The sequence below is a fragment of the Gadus morhua genome, chromosome 1 (genome assembly GCF_902167405.1).
Source record: "Gadus morhua chromosome 1, gadMor3.0, whole genome shotgun sequence".
Taxonomy (NCBI): domain Eukaryota; kingdom Metazoa; phylum Chordata; class Actinopteri; order Gadiformes; family Gadidae; genus Gadus; species Gadus morhua.
The window spans coordinates 24,283,677-24,303,259 of record NC_044048.1 but is presented as its reverse complement, the minus strand read 5'-3'; the positions used below and the strand labels follow the sequence as shown (position 1 = coordinate 24,303,259).

At 47.9% G+C, this 19,583-nt stretch overlaps 1 protein-coding gene across 1 annotated transcript in view; it reads left to right on the top strand.

Annotated features, from left to right (window-relative positions):
- Positions 1 to 1,855, top strand: part of LOC115542382 (nephrocystin-4) — a 31,355-nt gene extending 29,500 nt beyond the window's left edge. The window contains exon 6 of the mRNA XM_030354652.1: positions 1,726 to 1,855. The gene's annotated coding sequence lies outside the window, so the exon portion shown is untranslated. The remainder of the gene's footprint in view (positions 1 to 1,725) is intronic.
- Positions 1,856 to 19,583: the final 17,728 nt, after the last annotated feature.

Sequence of the window (19,583 nt, the reverse complement as noted above, 5' to 3'; positions counted from 1 at the left end):
GCTCTGGAGACAAAGAGCCAATAAACTACCCCTTGATGGCTCCATTACTCTTAACTGGAGATCCCAGTCTGTGTGTGTGTGTGTGTGTGTGAGAGAGAGAGGGGGTGTTTGTAGGTTTGTTACTGTGCCTGCATCCTATTGGGTGTCGTTCCCTGGGGTCTGTTACTACAGCCGGGAATCCATCTGATTTGATCCACGCCATTTAACTCTTCCATGGATGTGTTTTTCTCCTTCAAGGGAGTCCGCGCTAACAGGATTCCCATTAAATTATACAATAAAAATCAGTCAATATAAACCACAGTTTGGGATTGATACGGTCAGTAAGTGTCTTCCGGATCACAGGTGTTATTCTGAATCCCCTGATCGAATTGAGTGCTGGGATGGATCTTTTAATTGTCTTCCCAACACGCTTACACCCTCAGTCGTCAGATAGATGGGAAGTACCATGTTTTTTTGTTGTTGTACCGAAACGGTGCGGGTTGGGTTTCCGAACACGGAGAGGAGGACTCAAGGAACATTTGCTCCGTAGAGCGAGCGGAATGCGAAAAAACACGTTATATTTTATTAATGTTCACTTAGGTGTGAGGGCATTGGACGTCGCCACGCATCTGGGGTCGCTGCGCTGCCTGCCACGGCAGACTCGCGCGGGGGCCAAACTCTTGAGTGTTTGTCTCACTTTGGCTAGCGATGGTGTCTTCACAAAACCAAGGTGCTTGAAGGTTTTTTTTTCACATCATGGCAGCTGTCAGGGGATTGTATTCTTGACGGCCCCGTGTGTGTGGTGTGTGTGTGTGTGTGTTGTGTGTGTGTGTGTGTGTGTGTGTGTGTGTGTGTGTGTGTGTGTGTGTGTGTGTGTGTGTGTGTGTGTGTGTGTGTGTGTGTGTGTGTGTGTGTGTGAAGGGACACTGCCTATATGAACTTGGACAGCAAATTGTGTTCTTGGCATGGAGAGGGCTCCCCCGGCGGCTGTGAGTGGTTTAACCGATCCGCGAGTTAACATAGTGTCTGATGGCATTTGGAGGCTGATGAGAGGAGCGGCTGTGCGAAGCTGAAGCTGTGTGACTCTTCTGCACCATCCGAGGCCCGGAGCTCGGGATTCGTGAACGGGGACACACACACACACACACACACACACACACACACACAGACAGCACACACACACAGACAGACACAGACAGAACACACAGACAGCAGACAGACAGACAGACAGACAGACAGACAGACAGACAGACAGACAGACAGACAGACAGACAGACAGACAGACAGACAGACAGACAGACAGACAGACAGACAGACAGACAGACAGACAGACAAGACAGACAGACAGACAGACAGACAGACAGACAGACAGACAGACAGACAGACAGACAGGACAGACAGACAGACAGACGACAGACAGCGACAGACAGACAGACAGACAGACCAGACAGACAGACAGACAGACAGACAGACAGACAGACAGACAGACAGACAGACAGACAGACAGACAGACAGACAGACAGACAGACAGACAGACAGACAGACAGACAGAAGACAGACAGACAGACAGACAAGACCAGACAGACAGACAGACAGACAGACAGACTGACTTTTTTGTTGGGAGAATTTGAATCTCTTGAAGGACCCACCTCGTCACCCTCGATAGAAAATCCGTTTCTGGGGCCATTTCAAAGTGAATATCGTATCATCTCGTTGGATCTCACCCTGATTCCACCTTCCCTCCAGGTGACGCTCTGCTGAGACCCAAGCTCCTGAAGCGGACCCCCTACTGCCTGAGCCGGCTGACCGTCTCCCTGCAGCCCTCCTTGGACCGCTTCGAGAGCCAGCTCCTGCAGCTCGTCAGCGCCGACTGGGACGCCACGGTAGGGCGCGGGGCTCGACGGCTCTGCCGTTAACCCAAAGGGTGTTCACCGCTAGACTCTCACCTCACAGGAGTGGAATAATCGGCCGGACATCCCATTGTTTTTTAGATGTAACCCTGAATCTCTGGACCTGCCAAATTGGTCCCATTTCTCCAGCCACGGCGTGTGGCAGGTGTTCATATTGGACCCAGTAGGCGATACAGCGATTACCAGCCTGGGTTTGACCGTGCCCCGTGGTCCTAGGCTACCCGTCGTTCCCCCTCTCTTCTTCAACCTACCGCCCTGTCTCCCTTCCCTCTACTGTGAAGGCACCGACACATTAATATTCATCTCTAGATGTTAAATTCCAGACGTAAAAACAAAAAGAAAATGGCCCGCCAGGCTTGAGATGGAGAGATGTATTTAATCCCGCTAATATTGTCTAATTAGATGTTTAGTTTTTCGCCCGGCGTCTCTCATGCTGAACCTTGGAGAGTGAGACATTCAAAGGCCCACATGCTCGGCAGTATTTGTTTGGATGGAAAAATTGCGGAGATGGTTTGTTGATTTTTTTTTTGTTTGACGATAGCAGGCACAGCCCGATATGTCAATGACGAATTATAGCATTGATGCGGGAATACTTTTGAATCGTTGTACGTCTCTAGACTAACAGACATCCCTCAACACATAAACACTCATCAATCACACTCTCTTAATCACTCACTCTCTCAATCACTCACTCGCACTCTCTCAATCACTCACTCGCACTCTCTTAATCACTCACTCACTCACTCACTCACTCACTCACTCACTCACTCACTCACCTCACTCACTACAATGCAAAGGGTAATATGGTCCTGGGCGATATTCCCTTCCAGTGCCTTCCCTCTTTTCAGTACACTGTGCCAACACAAGGACTCACTGCTATATAAGAAAAATTGGCTCCCCAAACACCAACGGATAATTTCTGTTATTTCCTGTGGTCTCCTGGGGCAAAGTGCCTGGCTACCAATTTCTCGTCTGTCTTCTCTCCATACTAAAGTCTAAGGCTTCTCTTCATGCTACAATCTCAGACTTTCTCTGCAGTGTTTTCTCCATACCACAATTGAAGGCTTGCTCTGAGTTCTCTCCAACAGTCACAGGCTTTCTATTGTGTTCTCTCCAACAGTCAAAGGCTTTCTATTTTGTTCTCTCCACCGTCACAAGCTTCTTTTTGTGTTCTCTCCAACAGTCTTAGGCTTTCTATTTTGTTCACTCCAGATGTCACGCCCGGCTTTGCCGTGCTAGGTGTGCCTCTCTCCCTTGTGTTTCGTTATTGCCTGTTGTTCTCTCCCTCACCACTAGGGGAGCTGGTGCTATGGGCCGTGCCAGATCCATGACTGGGTGGATTGGACGGGAGTTAAAACAAACCCCTTCCTGTCGGCTCGCTCTCTATCTCGGCCTGACGCTGAAAGGCTGACTCGATCATTACCTTATTCTGCGTTACACTACATTACACTGATATGCACTACACTTTTTGTTTGGCTTCTCATTACTGATTACGGCTGTATATAGTTAGTTTAATAAATATTGTTCTTCCTTTGATATCAGCATGTTGTTCTCCTCGTTCATGTCAGCTCTACTTGAGCCAAGTGGTACTGCCATAATGGGGGCTCGTCCGGGATCTGAACCCCGGACGTGTCGCACCCCAAGCGAGAATCATACCCCTAGAGACCCCTGGCCACGTATTAAAAGAGATGTAGCGAGGTACGTCAAAGCTTGTCATGCTTGTCAACGGGCAGGTAAATCCAATGGGTCTATTAAACCTGCGCCGCTACAGCCCATCAACTCCGTGGGCACGCCGTTTGAACGCCTGATTATTGATGGTGTGGAACCACCAGGAAATTTGGCCGACTACGCGTTTGGATTTTGCCGGAGATTGTTCTTAGCCTGGAAATTAGCTGCTGAACATCGGTGTGACGCGAAAACAAATAATTAAACGATTGTATGATAGTAAAGCAGTGGCAAGAGCGTTCCGTCCCCCGGTGGCAAAGTGCTTGCACTGGAGCCCATTCTGGGTTCGCCGATTGGAGCTAAATACTCTGGTCCTTTAACTGTTCTGCGTAAAATCTCTGAGAGTAACTATGTGGTTTCTACTCCTGAGCACAGGAGGAAAAAAACAACACTGTCAGGTTCTCCCCAACAGTCACAGGCTTTCTATTGTGTTATCTCCAACAGTCTGAGTCTTTCTAGTGTGTTCTCTCAAACAGTCAGAGGCTAGCTCTGAGTTCTGAGTCCAACAGTCACAGGCTTTCTCTGGTTGGTTCCCTCGATACATTCAAAGGCTTTTCTCTCCTATGTTCTCCGTGCTAGAGCGGTAGACTTTCTCTGGTGTTTTCTCTCCAGCGGTGGGGAGGCTTCGAGGGAAGCAAGGAACAGTCAGTATGACAATGCGCTCACTTTCTTTATCGTCCTCATCATATTGTGTGATGGTTTGGATTCCCAGACGCTGAATGTTAGTGGGATCTAGCTCTGGTTTGAATGAGGCTTCTGGAGGTGATAAAAGTGACTTGTATGATGGAAATAAGGAGAGGAATATAATGCACTGCGAATCACCTTTTGAAACTCTGGGATTGAAACCAAAACATCCCTGTTCCTCCTCATTATTCTTCATATGAACTGCATATTGTTATGCAGGGAGTGGGAGTGGCACTCTGTGTGGTGTGAGTGTATATAATGCATTGAACAAATGAAAAGTTAGGAATAAACAGATGTTTCTATAATTATCCATCTTAGACTTTTTGGGGTTAACAAGTCCCTGTTCGAATAAAATGTAAATCAGCCCATGTGCTGTTCAACGCAATGGAGAAAGTTTAGGGAGGTTTAACTTAAACTTTAAATTACAACCTGTTCGTATATTGTCAATGCACCGATTTATGCATGTAAAATCCTACATGTTTTCCCTTTAAGCCATACATTAGTCCAATATATAAAGGTGCAGCCTACCACAATGTTAATAGTACCGTCCTTCCAAGAAAATGGCCTATTTAACGTGTGTTTAATTGAAGACTTTAAGTGAAATCGTAGCAAAAACACTCGGAAAAACACGTTGGGTTTTCGCTTTAACCGTGCGCCAAGTTCTTGCAGATTCCTCAACACTTTGGGTTGGCATTTTTTCGACTCCTTCGCTCCTTCCAGCGTGAGGCGTAACACATCGTTGGTCGTCAGTCGATGAGCTGTCAGCCATTAGACAGCCCCCCCTCACCTTGTAAAAACGAGTTATTCACCTCTGAAAATAGACAATGTGTTATACCCAGCGTGCGTCACTCCGTCACGGCCCCCCAGATGTTGGGGGGGGGGGGGGGGGGCTGGCGTGGATCCATCTGAACCTGTGATAATCAACCCGCTCCGAGGACCGGCTCCTCCAGTGGGCGCTGAGGCCTCACCTCGGGGGGTTGTGTCAGGGTGAGCGTGTTCGACGTCGCCCAGCCTAAAGGTATCCGGTTTGATCCCCAGACTCGAGATGTAGAACAATGTGATGGGAGTAAAGATGATAGTCGTATAGTTAACGTTGGCGCATATCTCCCCCATTCCCGTTTCAAAGCTGTCGCACCTCAGCTCAGTTCATCTTGTTAGGTAGCCAGCTGTCGTTGCCATTTCCACATCCAAGTTTCACATGCGTTTTATTTCCACATACATTTATTACATTAAATGAAGACTGTGATGGTGGACAGTGTTAGTCACTCTATATAGTACCATACGTATAAGTAGAAAACTGTCCTCCGTTTCTGCTGACTGGCAATGTATGACAACCTTGACGCCAAAGCGGGCTGACAGCTATTCCTGACGGGAACAAAATGATTATCAAGCCAAGCAAGGGCGTAGCAAAGAAACACCCAACTTCTCAAAGTATCACCCCAAACTTTTCCCTTTTCTGCCATTGTAAGGGGAAAGAATGAGACGATCGACTCATTCACACCCGTTGCGTGTTGAGTGACATGTTCCGACCATCATTCCCGCCCCCCTCGCCAACACTCCTCCCCGTTCCTCCCTCCGTCTCCACCACAAGAAGTGAAAGCGTTGTCACACGTTTCTCCAGCTGGGGCTGGAGTAGGGTGGAGTGATCCAGCTACGACTAACTTTCTTCTTCTTCTTCTTCTTCTTCTTCTTCTTCTTCTTCTTCTTCTTCTTCTTCTTCTGTCTAACTTTGGCTTGCATGACGACATTCTCACGTCTGGGAAGTGTTAATACGCGCAGGAGCCTACTAGCTGGCAGCCTGCTTGCTGGCAGCTTTTAATTAAAGCAGGTGTGTGTGTGTGACCTTATTAGAGGTGTGACTACAGCAGGGTCGTCATCAAGCTTTATCGTAAAGTGTTACTGACACCCCGACGTCTGCCGCTAGATCCCTACTGTTGCCAAGACTGTGTGTGTGTGCCTTTCTGTATGGGTGTTTATCTGTGCGTCTGTGTGCGTGCGTTCTCTCGCAAGACATCTTCTACCTTTGCGTCATGTGACTGCATGAGTGTCTATCGGTGCCTCAGAGTGAATCGCCTACGCTCGTGTGAGAGGAAATAGATGCATGTGAAATGATTGCGAGATGGGCAAGAATGCTGTTCTTCTGACGGCATCACAATCCAGCAGTAAGCACGTCTAAATGTAGCCCAATAATTGTCCATCACACAATTAAACCAACAGACTGATGCAGATATTTCCCTTCAGTATTGAATCCCTGTACATGCACATGCAAGGAAGAGGTTTTCCACGGCAAGCGATGATGGTGTTTCTATCACGGGACTGGGGCGAAAATGGAAGAATAATACAATTATCAAGGGGTCAAGAATAAATTAATCAACTAACGCCTAGAAAGTAATCATTGTGGATGATTTGTTGGCCTCGTCCGGCATCTTGGAAGTGCTGTAAACAAAACCCTGCGATTCCCAGCGTACCTCTTGCGTCTTGCGTCTTGCACACTCCACTCCAACCCCTCGCCAAAACCCGACAGTGATTCCAGTATGGGAGGATTCCTCTAACACAGATCCCCTTTTGTGTGAAGGGCAAATCAGGACAATGTCAGGAACTGAATCGATGGGCATTGTACGGTATTCGTATGAGAAAACGATCTTGTGACATTTTGTTGGGCAGGACGGTCAAGAGACACCGGAATATCCTCCCAACCAAATCCACCAAAATATCGCAAAAGTAATATCGGACTATATGGCACCAAACTTTCCAAATAATAAAATAAGAATTTGGTATCTTTTTGCAGTCTTGTTTTCAATATATTATACAGGCAGCGTCCCTACCGCACGGCAAATTGATGTCATTTCTGTGTGCAATATTGCATCCATGTAGCACAGCTTTATAGTGCACTTACAGAACAATTCTGGAGAGCAATCTGCCACCATGGCTTTACTTTCCTTTTACCCTCTCAACCCTTCTCTAAACTCCCCCAAAAGTTTTGTTGTTGCTGTGCTCTCCTTGTAGACATGACGTCTGTCTGTCCATTAGAACTGGCCTGTTTGCACCTTTGCGAGAGAGAGGGAGGGAGGGAGGGAGAGAGAGACCCCCCCCCCCAAAGGGAACCTGAGGTGCACTAGGCCGCCCCGGGCCAATTTAAGAAAGGTAGGAGAGAAGGAAGAGACAGCGACTACCCTGGAAGCACAACTGCCCCCAACAGATATGCTGGTTAAAAACTTAAAACCACCAAGAGGAGAATCATTGCACCATTTCTTCACGATTGTGCACATACCAGCTTTTACTGAATTCATTCATTCATTATGGAACTGGTAGGCTGTTCCCTAACCACTGATGGCATACTATTGTCAACTGCTCCTCATTGGAAGTACCTTCATATACTACCGTACTTAGTGAATACATGTCCTCATGGACCAGGGGGGCGTTTGGTGTCTCGCTCAAGGATAGGACCAGGTAGACTATGGACACCAGAATCGAATCCGGGACCTTTTGGCCTGGGAATCGGACACCCTACCCACTGACAGCGTGTTGTGTTCAACCTTGGGCTTGTAGCGGTTCCTCATTGTAAGGAGCTTGACTTTGTCCTTGTAGGAGGTCGGTGCGTCACCTACGGCCTGTGTGGTATGCGGCCTCCGTGGTGCATGACAACGGTATCTGATCCAACATGGATGACCTCAGAGAGAATTGTCCCTTCCTGCCTTTGAAGGCGCAGAATCTGTGGAATCAGATAGGATGAGGGGGTGTCCTCAATGGTTTTATTCAAACCTGGGATAATGGGTGGGCTATTTCTGGATGAATAAGCAAGGCTTGGAGATGTGCTTACTTGGCAGAACTGTTATTTTTAAGGAAATCGTATTGAATAAAGTTATCTCGTGTTAGGACGAGTATTTGACGTTCTTATCATGAAATTATCGCAAACTGTCGATTTCTTGTACATCTTAGTGAGCTGTCTGGCCTCTCATTGCCTGAGGAAAATAATTGAATTTAACTTGGGAAATAAAAATCACTGGAAAGTCAGTGAATAAATAGTAAAATGAACAGCGTTCATGAAACTGAATATATATTATGTTATCTTGTTTTCAGATGAATGCGTGTGAAGCCATTTTTCTGATGGGTTTATCAGTTGCTTATGCTACTTTAATCATTTGTTTCTGTTTATGTAGTTGTCCATCCACCTTTGAGTGTGGAAGCTAGGTTATTATTGACATGATACGAATAACACATTTTCCCTCACAATTCTGCTGAGATAAATTTCGCTGTATAATCAAACAAAATCAGTGAGCAAACACACACCAAGCATCAGAGCTATAGGCTCCGAATATAGGCACTCATAAATATTTTTTGATCATTGTGTGGGTCTAGCAAAAGTTAGCTGAGGCCGATATATAGAAGAGAAAATAACATTACATTAAAGCTGGACCCCCGCAGACCTGAAAAACCACCATCTTTGTATAAATATTCAACTAGATATCACCTCTAAGGAACCTTGCTATCATAAACAATCAATACTTGCCTCTAAATCAGCATTTCATGTGATTTTTCTGAATCCCACGCAGCAATTATATCTTAGACGATGGGAGGGGTGTTCATGAACCAATTTTGCTGTACTGTTTTTATGCGGTTGATCCGGTGAACCCTACCATGTGACGTAAACAATGTCTGGGCTGTAATTGACACATTCTCTGTTTACCGCCGCGGCGAATCAATACAGTGTTGGCAGCCTTCACAGCTTGAATCGCAGGGAGGATATACTGGGGGGGAGGAGTAGAGGAAATAAATCAATAATTGGCTTCCGCTGACTAATTGGCTTCTTGTAAAACTAATCAACCCACACCCGCATCGTGTGTCCCTCCCGGGCTCAACTTTGAACTCGGACCGAGCGTCTCTGACGACTAGACTTCTAGACCCCTCTCTCACCTTACACAAGGAGTTGGGAAAGTTTAAGCTTCTGTTGCGTTATTGCGGCTGAGGCAGTTTCTTCCGTTTCACTGAAAAAACGAAATAAATTCCCTGTTGGTGCCATATGACGCTTTTATTTAGAAAGTGGTCGTTAATTAGCGTGTCTCGGTTGAAGGAAAGCGCGTTGGGGCGTAACAGGACGAGGTACATACTGTACCAGGGTACAGTATGTTTGACTGGATGGTTCTTTGGCTGCGGTGCGTGGGAGTGTTTTTAGCGCTGGCTGAGTGAGCGCGGTGCCAGTGTAAATCTGTTAAGGCGAGGGGCAGTAGGAGGAGGATGAGTGCTGCATGCTAATGCCGCGCTTTCCTTTCAACAGATGACTCACCCGCAACGCGCACGCACGCACACACACACACACACACACACACACACACACACACAGACACAGACACGCACACAGACACACACGCAAGCGTGCACGCAGTCACACATACACAAATTGACACACATAAACACAAGCACACGCACGCGAGGACACGTACACGCCAACGGACACACGTACAAGCACGGACACACACACACACACACACACACACACACACACACACACACACACACACACACACACACACACACACACACACACACACACACACCTGTAAATGGGCAGAAACACATGTATAAATGGACGGACACGCATACACACGCTCAATCTGATAAACGGACAGCCACGCACACATACATGCGCACACACAGAGGCCTCACATGCGCACACCGGCCACACACACAGCCCACACCTGGTTCCCTATGAGCTGTTCCTTTGTTCCCTACTAGGCAAAGTGAGTGTCTTCCCTCCCGGAGAAACAGGTAAGAGCAACCTCCGCTAATCCCCTGCCAGCATGCCCAACCAGCATAATGTCGTCAGCGCAGAGTATGAAAGGTAATTAGTCGCCGAGTCACGGGAGCAATTCAATTATTTATCTGATTATACATCTCCTTTGGGCCCCTTGCCTTAAGCCCCGGCGACCGCGGTATCCCATGCCAACGTGGAGGGGGCCCCGACCACTTCACCACGGCCCGATTCGCCGCGGCCGTGTTCCACTTTCCCGTCAGCCTCACTGCCGCGTTCTTTTTGACGTGCCCGTCTCTTTATTCAACACTTGACGTGGGGCGTTGCGTTGGCGTGTTTGAAGGAGTGCCTCGCACCACAAGATATGATTGGACACGCAGTTGTAATCATTAACCCAAGCAGACGGCACGGAGAGGGTAAGTGGCTACGTTTGAAGCGTCTTTGGTTAATGCAAAACAATGTATGGGTGTCTGCACGTTTGGCACCTGTGGTAGTCCTATCCCTGACTGGAAGGAAATGGTCTCCTTTCTCCAGAGGGCTTTGGGGGAGGCTTAACATAAATATCTGTACGGTCACACTTACGACCATGTCTTAGGTAGCACACTTAACCCTTACCTCAATGTAACCATCTGTAAGGTCACACTTAAGACCATTTCTAAGCCAACACACTTAAGCACATAACCATCTCCAAGTAAAACATTACGACCATGTCTAAGATAACACACTTAGCCCTTACCCTAATGTAACCATCTCCAAGTAAAACATTACGACCATGTCTAAGGTAACACACTTAGCCCTTTCCTAAGTGAAACAATTTCTCATGCACACAATAACTCCCACACTTGTTACTCCAAGTAGTGCTACTTGTAAATCCAATGGAAGGATTCTGATGGCGGTGGGCATGGATGAGGATTAAGCTCCAGAGTTCTGTGTGTATCATTAATCTTTCCATTATTCCATTTGCTCTTTTCTTTTTATCGTTTTTCACTTTTTCCTTCACATCACAAGTTGGCCGGGATACCAAAAAAATGCGGTGTCACGTAAGAAAATCGGTTCCTTCTGCGTGCCGCTGCCCAGGTGCATCTTGGGTAACACTACTCGTAGGTGTCTCGGGGACACACACACTCAACAATGATTATTGTTGAGCCGTTTGAAACACAAATGCATTGGCTGTATTTATGTATATATATATATATATATTTATATGTGTCTCTCAGTTTTGCTTTCTGAGGAGAGGAGAATTATTTTAGAGTTATCTCAGACACGCCGGAGAGCACTTTGCGGGTGTGCTTTGATTTCAAAGGCGCACGGTCTTGTTTTCGCCTGCAGGGACTGCAGACACATTAGAAATGTGGGTTGTTGTGTTTTTTCTTTGGCAGCACAAGTGGCTCTCCTCTTGGGCTCCTGAGGCTCAGTGTGTCTGTGGGGAAAATAAAGTCTACTTATTCCTTACTCTTAACTCTGCAGACACACAGTGGAGCTAGGAGCCCCACTAGACAATAGCAGCAACACCACAGCTTGCTAAAAAGGGGATATCATGTATTATTTATCCATATATACATACCTTGTTTGTCTTCCGAGGTGCACTACATTTTAGCCTCCGTTGGCTATAATACAAAACCTTCCGCTTATACTGATAGTGTTTAGAAGTATGTACCCCCCCCCCCCCCATCTTCAGTACCTTGGAGCAGTTACTATAATCGGAGGACCACCACCACCACCACTTCCAACATTGTCATCATAACCTCCTCCACCATCATCGCCACTATCACCACCACCACCACTCCCACTATTATCATCACCAACACGATCACCTGCAGCATTATTACCACCATCCCCACCACCATCGCCTCCTCCACCACCATAGCCACCCCCCACACCACTAACACCACCACCACCGCCACCGCCACTCCAACTCCCACTATTAGCATCCCCAACACGATCACCTCCAGCCTTATTACCACCGACCCCACCACCATCATCACCGAACGCATGCATCCTACCGTAACATCCACCAACAACACCACAACCCCGTATTCCACAGCCTCTCTTCTGAAAACAAACAGACAAAGCCCCTCCTATTGTTTACATTATCATCTGGGCTTGGGAATGAACTGCCTCCCAATGAGTTATCTTCTCCCTGCTCTCTCGCTTTCCTCTTTCTGCATTATTTTAATGAGCGCACACACACGTTTGTTGCTGTGCTTGGGAGGTAGTGGCCGTGGAGGATTAGATCACTTCAGAGTTCACGCTGCGTTCTGGTGAGGTGAACCGTCATCAGAGCGTGTGTACGTAGCCTCAGTGTCCCTCAGCTGTCTGATCTTTGCAACATGATGACCATGGCGTTAGTAGGGAGACTTCATCAACATCGCAGACAGACAGACAGACAGACAGAGTTGTGTGTTTGTGTGTGGAGGTTGTCTATGGGGTAGGGGCGCTGTGTGTGTTTGTGTGCGTGTAATGGTGGTTTTGATAGGTGTGTCCGTGTGTGTGTGTGTCACCACAATACATCGATGGTGACACGAACCCGCCAGGGAGTAGCGGACTGAAAAAGCAAGCCTTGGCATATGTAATAATTGGTAATTGAATGCTGTCATCTGAATCCACATATCACAAAACGACATGTGTCCACGCTTCACAGTAAGAATACGGGCGTAACGCCCGGTCAAGGATGTCATTTTCATGTAAAAAAGGAATTGGATCGGGCTGGTCATGCCTCCCACTTGTTCCAGGAGGGAGGGTGGTTCCACTATCACCTGAACACAAACCACAGAGACGGACCGCTCCGGGTGGGCTTGGCAGGCCGGACCCGCTCCCATGTTGCCGCTCGCATGAATAATTCAGAATGTCAATTACTGTGTGATCAAGGCCCAAGATGCGTCCGGGGTTGCAGTCCGTGCGCGGTTTGGATCACATGCGCGCCCTCAGGGCCTTTGGGATGGAGTACGCCACGCGTGCATCGTCATGGCAACCGGTGGGCATTAGTCCGAGCGGTCGGATGAATGGCGATGGCAGGTGTGATGCAACCGACCTCGGAGCCCATCTGCGTGCCTCTTTCTGCAGCTGGTCCCAGCACATGTATATCTGGAAGTGTGTTTGTGTGTGTGTATGTGTCTCTTAAGTTATGTATGGGTCTATAAGGATATATATGTGTGTGTGTGTGTTTGAGAGAGTGAGAGCAGAGAGAGAAAGTGGGCAAGGAGAGCAAACGGAAGTTAGCAGGGGCAATGGATCCGGGGAGGGGGAGGGGGGGAAGAGAGAGAGAGAGAGAGAGAGAGAGAGAGAGAGAGAGAGAGAGAGAGAGAGAGAGAGAGAGAGAGAGAGAGAGAGAGAGAGAGAGAGAGAGAGAGAGAGAGAGAGAGAGAGAGACCGCGCTCATCACTTAGACAAGTCCCGCTTCTGTGACACAGGAAATGGAAGTATAATTTAACTCGGCGGCCATTTCATTGTTCTCTCTAAGCTCCTTAGCTCTAAAATATTCATATTATAGCTGAGGGAGCCTGGAGCCTGTGACGGCAGCAGACGCCAGTGATGGGGGGGGGGGGGGGGGGGCGGGGGATGGAGGGAGGGATGAATCCCTGATGGAACGCCACCTAATAGATCGGAAATGAATATCCCAAAGTCAAGCCGACACGTTATGATGTGCGTAATCTCGTTCGCCCTGCGTTATCTATTACAGCGCTCAAAGTTCTGCCATTTCTCATATGGAACATGGAAAGCCAATGAGAGCAACCGACTCTTAAATGGTTAGATCGTTAACATACCACCAACCCCTGGCCAATCAGACGCCAGCTGAAGACGCTCAAGTTCATTCGAGGGAACACGATATGAACCTGAGGACATACGTACGTTCTCCTTCTGTTGTTCTGCCTCCCTCTACCCCCACAGCATCGCTTCCCCGCAACTCTTAATTACGACCTGTCTGTATTATTTTTTTTGCCATGGAACTGTACGAAACAGCCCGATTTCAAACCGCTACGTTTTCATAGTGGTGGCGCCGGGACGCCTGCAAGACGCATCCGAAAGAACAGAGGCGATAAAAAAAGAAAGATAATTGAATGGAGCCGGAGCTAATGCGATTCCGCTGAGAAAGGCAGGAGTTACGCAACCCTCCCTAAGCCAGGCGATGTGTCTGCGTGACAGATATATGTGGCCCACGCGCGCTCCCCTCCTATAGCTTAGCACCAGCGCTCAACTCCTCACGGCGTGACATGAAATGAACGCCCTATGGATGCTGCCCTCTGGGTTTTAATTATATAAAAAAAACAGGCCAAAAAAAAAAGGAGGCAAAACTTTTTCCTTGTGTCTCGCAGTCCCCCCCCCCCCCCCCCCCCCCCCCCGGAACACACTCTTTCTCACTCTCTCTCTCTTTCGTTATCTCTTTCTCTCTGGTCTCTCTCTGGTCTCTCTCTCTCTCTCTCTCTTTCTCTCTCTCTCTCTCTCTCTCTCTGGTCTCTCTCTGGTCTCTCTCTCTCTCTCTGGTCTCTCTCTCTGGTCTCCAGCGGAGTCTGCTTTAGGGAGGAAGTGATGTTTGTGGGTGGGGAGGGAGGGAGGAAAGGAAGGAGGGATAGATGGAAGGAGGGAGGGGTGAAGTGAAGTGTGGGGGATTGGCGACGTTGGGAGGGGGGGGATGAAGTGAAGGGTGGCACTGATCCCTTAACTGTCGAGAAAAGGGATGTAATGGAGAGAGAGAAAGATGGAGAGAGAGATGTAATGGAGAGAGAGAGAGAGAGAAAGATGGAGAGAGATGTAATGGAGAGAGAGAGAGAGAAAGATGGAGATGGAGAGAGAGATGTAATGGAGAGAGAGAGAGAGAGAGAAAGATGGAGAGAGAGATGTAATGGAGAGAGAGAGAGAGAAAGATGGAGAGAGATGTAATGGAGAGAGAGAGAGATGGAGAGAGAGATGTAATGGAGAGAGAGAGAGAGAGAGAGAGAGAGAGAGATGGAGAGAGAGATGTAATGGAGAGAGAGAGAGAGAGAGAGAGAGAGAAAGATGGAGAGAGAGATGTAATGGAGAGAGAGAGAGAGGGAGAAAGATGGAGAGAGAGATGTAATGGAGAGAGAGAGAGAGAAAGATGGAGAGAGATGTAATGGAGCAGGATGATGGCGAACGGTGTTACAAATATAAACCCAGAAGAATACGGCGTCGGTGTATGTGGGCCAGGCGATGGGAACCCAGGCGATGGGAACCCAGGCGGGCCCAGGCGCTGCTAGCTGCGCGGCGCCGCCTGCCTGTGAGCAGCCAGCGCTCAATTGATATGCTAATTGGAGAGAGAAGCTGTGGGTGGATATCGAGACGGTCTTAAAACGACACACGTGGACATGGGGGAGGGAGGGAGAGAGGGAGAAAGAGAGCTCACAAGGGAGGGAGGGAGAGGCAGGGAGAGGGAGGGAGAGAGAGGGAGGGAGGGAGAGAGAGAGAGGGAGAGAGAGAGAGAGAGAGAGAGAGAGGGAGAGAGAGGGAGAGAGAGAGAGAGAGAGAGAGGGAGGGAGGGAGGGAGGGAGGGAGGGAGAGAGAGAGGGAGAGAGAGAGAGAGAGAGAGAGAGAGAGAGAGAGAGAGAGAGAGAGAGAGAGAGAGAGAGAGAGAGAGAGAGAGAGAGAGAGAGAGAGAGAGAGAGAGAGAGAGAGAGAGAGAGAGAGAGAGAGAGAGAGAGAGAGAGGGAGGGAGAGAGAGGAATAAGGCTTAGAGGAGAGAAAGGGACGAGAGTGAGACAAATTGGAATGGGTACGGGGGTGTTCGCTCGGTACAGTCAATTACAGAGCAATCTGAGGAAAACTTGTGGATATCTGCGAAAAATAAAGACTTTGTTTCCTGTTTAGACTTGTGCATCGCCTGCTTGCTTGATTTACATATTAATTTCACACAGCGACTGATAACGACTTGCTCCAAACCGTGACACTGTTATTATTACGCTTTATTCGGGGGGGAAAAAACAAGTGGTCCCTAGAAATGTAATTTGCAATAATTATTTGGGTTATTACTTAATTAGGTTGTGCATAGATAATGCATTAGCATGGTTAATTTACACTATTATGGAAACAAACAAAAAGGGTACAAGGAAATTAATTAGAATATGTTGTGTTCTTGTGTGTTTCTGATGTTGGGTACTCTTGGATAATTATCAAATAATCTTTTTCAGAACACATCAATATCAATGTGTACATTGATATTATTAAGATTTAGGACTTGCATCATGATGGAGAATGTGAGACATGTCTTGAGAGGCTGATAAGACCAACTGACTCTAGCTGCCACTGGCCTACTCGGCTCTGGCAGACCGCCCCAGAGTAGAGAGGTCCCTACCACAAAACTCTCTGTCTGCTCTCATTTAGCCAGCCTGGGCCTTGATACAGACAGCAGAGCCCTGTCAAAGTCCCCTATAGGGTTAGTTACTGTACGGGACCCAGGGAGACGTTATTTTTAGATCCTAGACAGGATATTCCAGTGTATCAGGGCAGATACCAAAAAAGTACATCTGGAAAAAACTAACGATCCACAGAGAGTTATGATGCTACATTATTGATGCTGTATAATATTGACCGCACAACCATAGACACTTGTGCGCGATGATCAATGACCATGATACACGTGTCTGAAGAGAGAAGGGTTAAGTAGACGCGATATCTTCCTCTCAAGAGACTGTAATCCAGATAGATAGACAGTAGCTCTGTGATTGTGATACTACAACAAAAAAGACAAGAGAACAGTCAATCATTTAATTGTTTCATAGATTCACTTATTTAATAGGCCTTTTATATCTTCTCCCATATGTTACAATTCATTTTAAGCTGATCTGATGAAGAGGCGTCCTCTTCTGTCCGTTGCCTTTGTGAGCAATTGTTATGACAAGGTGTCATGGCGTCGTCCTACTTACACCGTCATAAGCCACAAGCGACGAGTTTTAAGGTCTGACATCTGTTTCTTCGCCTGTACTTCTATAATCCAACGATATATATTAAAGTGCTGACATGTGTTTGTGTGATGGACCGACCTTTAACAACAGTTCCAACTGTGGCCTCAAAACATCACAGTCATCACATCATAAAATACTTTCTCTCAACTGATCCCAGTGAGTCTTAGGGAGTCCCGCATCACTTAACAAATGAATTAATATTATTATTCACCTTGCGCTCATCATGGTTCTCAATGATGGCTGAGAACCACCATTGATTGATACAAAATGTCCAGGAAGTGAATAAGGCCAATTACACCTGCAGTCAATGTGTACAATTTGTAGACGAGAAGCTCACAATGAAACCAAAATATTAAATGAACCTCTTTGGTCTCTGTGGGCCAGTGTTTGTGGCAGCTTATCTCTGTAGGGATAGTGGATCTAATATGTTGAGCTCCGAGCCTTCTGCCCTCAGCATCCAGGGTATTAGCAACGCTTGGTTAAAAGTCTTCTTGAAGGCACGCGACCAGAGGCTGGTACGAGGAGATAACGTCTGCACTCTTAAGACAGGCAGGGCTGGATCCCGTGCACAGCGTTATGTAATGTTGAAGGCGTTAGATAAGAGAACGAGAGCCTGCCGGAAAGCGTGGCCAGAGATATCCTATTTGGGTTGGCCTTTTGGTTATGACTTCATGGATTTGACAAACATCTCGGCCTGGTTTCTTCTCGGTCCTTTTGGGAGGGGTGGGTGCTGGGTGGCCTTGGTGCTTCGACGCAGAGCCCAACACCCTAAGTTTAAAACGGTCATTGCCAATAACCGTTTTAAACGAAAGCGGCGTAACTCATTGCAACAGTGAATAATTTCACAGAATGAACGAGAAGCAGAATGTGAACTTGGGGGACCGGGATCGTCTCACGAGGCGACTCTGTCACGCTCGTCCTCCTGAATGGCTGTCTTCATTCCGCCCGCACATCTAGTCTCTGTGACGCGGGCCTGGCTCTCCTCGCCCACAACATGCGCACGGAGGGAAATGTGCATCGAGATCTGTTCTTCATGCGCGTCATGCTCTCATAAGACTCGCATGCAGCTCCTGGCTGGGAGTCAAACAGCTGGTAACACTGATAGAATAAGGGTACATTAATGAAGCGTTGAATAACAATAGGTTACACAGTTGTAAGGATTGACTGACAATTTACTCACAGTTAATTCAAAGTTAAATCATGGTGTTCATTATGTAAAAATAGGGTTTTGGGCAACCCTAACTCTGCAACCCTAACCCCTACGCTAATGTTACCTAAGAATGCATATTAATGCATCAACTAATGTGAAGGAATGGTTAATGAATGAATGAACCCCCCCCCCCCCACAGGCCGGGGTGGAGGGCCCGACGCGGCCCGGCGTGGTGGTCCAGGAGAGGAGGCTCCACGTGGGGGTCCACAACGGCTGGGGCTTCCTGGAGGAACCCCAGGTGGTGCTGCTGGAGCTCCAGGTGCCACCCGGAGGAGGAGGAGGAGGAGGAGGCAAAGGCCGGGGAGACGGCACCGCCAAGCAGGCTACGCTGACCAAAGACAGGTGGGTTCATAAGTCAGTGGACAGTGACTGAAGTCGTGGGCCCTGAAAGCTGAAGGGTTTCAAAGCCCTAAAGTCCAGCCCATCGTCAATGCTAACCCTGGCAAACTTGAGTCCACTATTGGACTTTTTTCAACCGACAGTACCAGTGCATCTCGCCCAGGCCAAGCCCTTTATGTGTCTTCTGTGGAGAAGTATGTCACTGCAGTTTCACGAATGTGTGCAATGACGACCCACCCACATTGAAGAGGTGCTTCATTCTAGATGGAAATACGACGTGCCTGGAACAAAGCCAAGTTGTACCACGCTAAGTCGTGGCGAGTAGCGTTTGTTCTTTCGGTTGAAAAAGGCCATAAGAGCCCAGGTTTTCCAGGAGCCCGTGTCGGTTCAGAACAGAGGTGTACAAGCGGCTGATGGGTGGTAGTAGATGGTGTACAGGAAGCAGGTGGCGGCGCCGGGGAAACCACTACAGTAGGCTGTTCATTCAGCCCGGGAAAGGTGCATCAGCTGTCAGACGAAAAACAAATGTTTAAACAAAGACGGCGTCGTGTTGGTGAGGTTGTATGGCGTGCCTGTTATTATGATGTTGCATCATCTGCTCCGGGGCGCTTTAAATGATAGATGAGGCCCGGCGGGCGCGCTCGGTCTGTTCTGTCTCCCTCTCTCTTTGTGCATCATCTCACACCTCGCAGCTCTCGCTCCCTCGCTGTGCAGCCTGGCCCCTCCTCCTTCAGCTAACCCCCAGCCAAGCACCTGCCTGTTACCACCGCCCCGCAGCACAGAGACTGGGGCAAACTGCTCTATCAGATGAGGGTCAGATTGCTCTCGGAGAGGGAAACACTGTTTTCAGAACAGGTGCAGATTTAGCACCAAGAGCGTCATGGGGAGCGGACGGCTGGCTTGAACACGCAACACCTTATCATTAAAAACAACAACAACAATACCATGACAGATCCACCCACTCTACCAATAACACAACTACAAATACTACCACCAATACAAGAATCACAACTACCAATTCTACCAATAACAAAACTACAACTACCAATACCAATAACAAAACAACTACC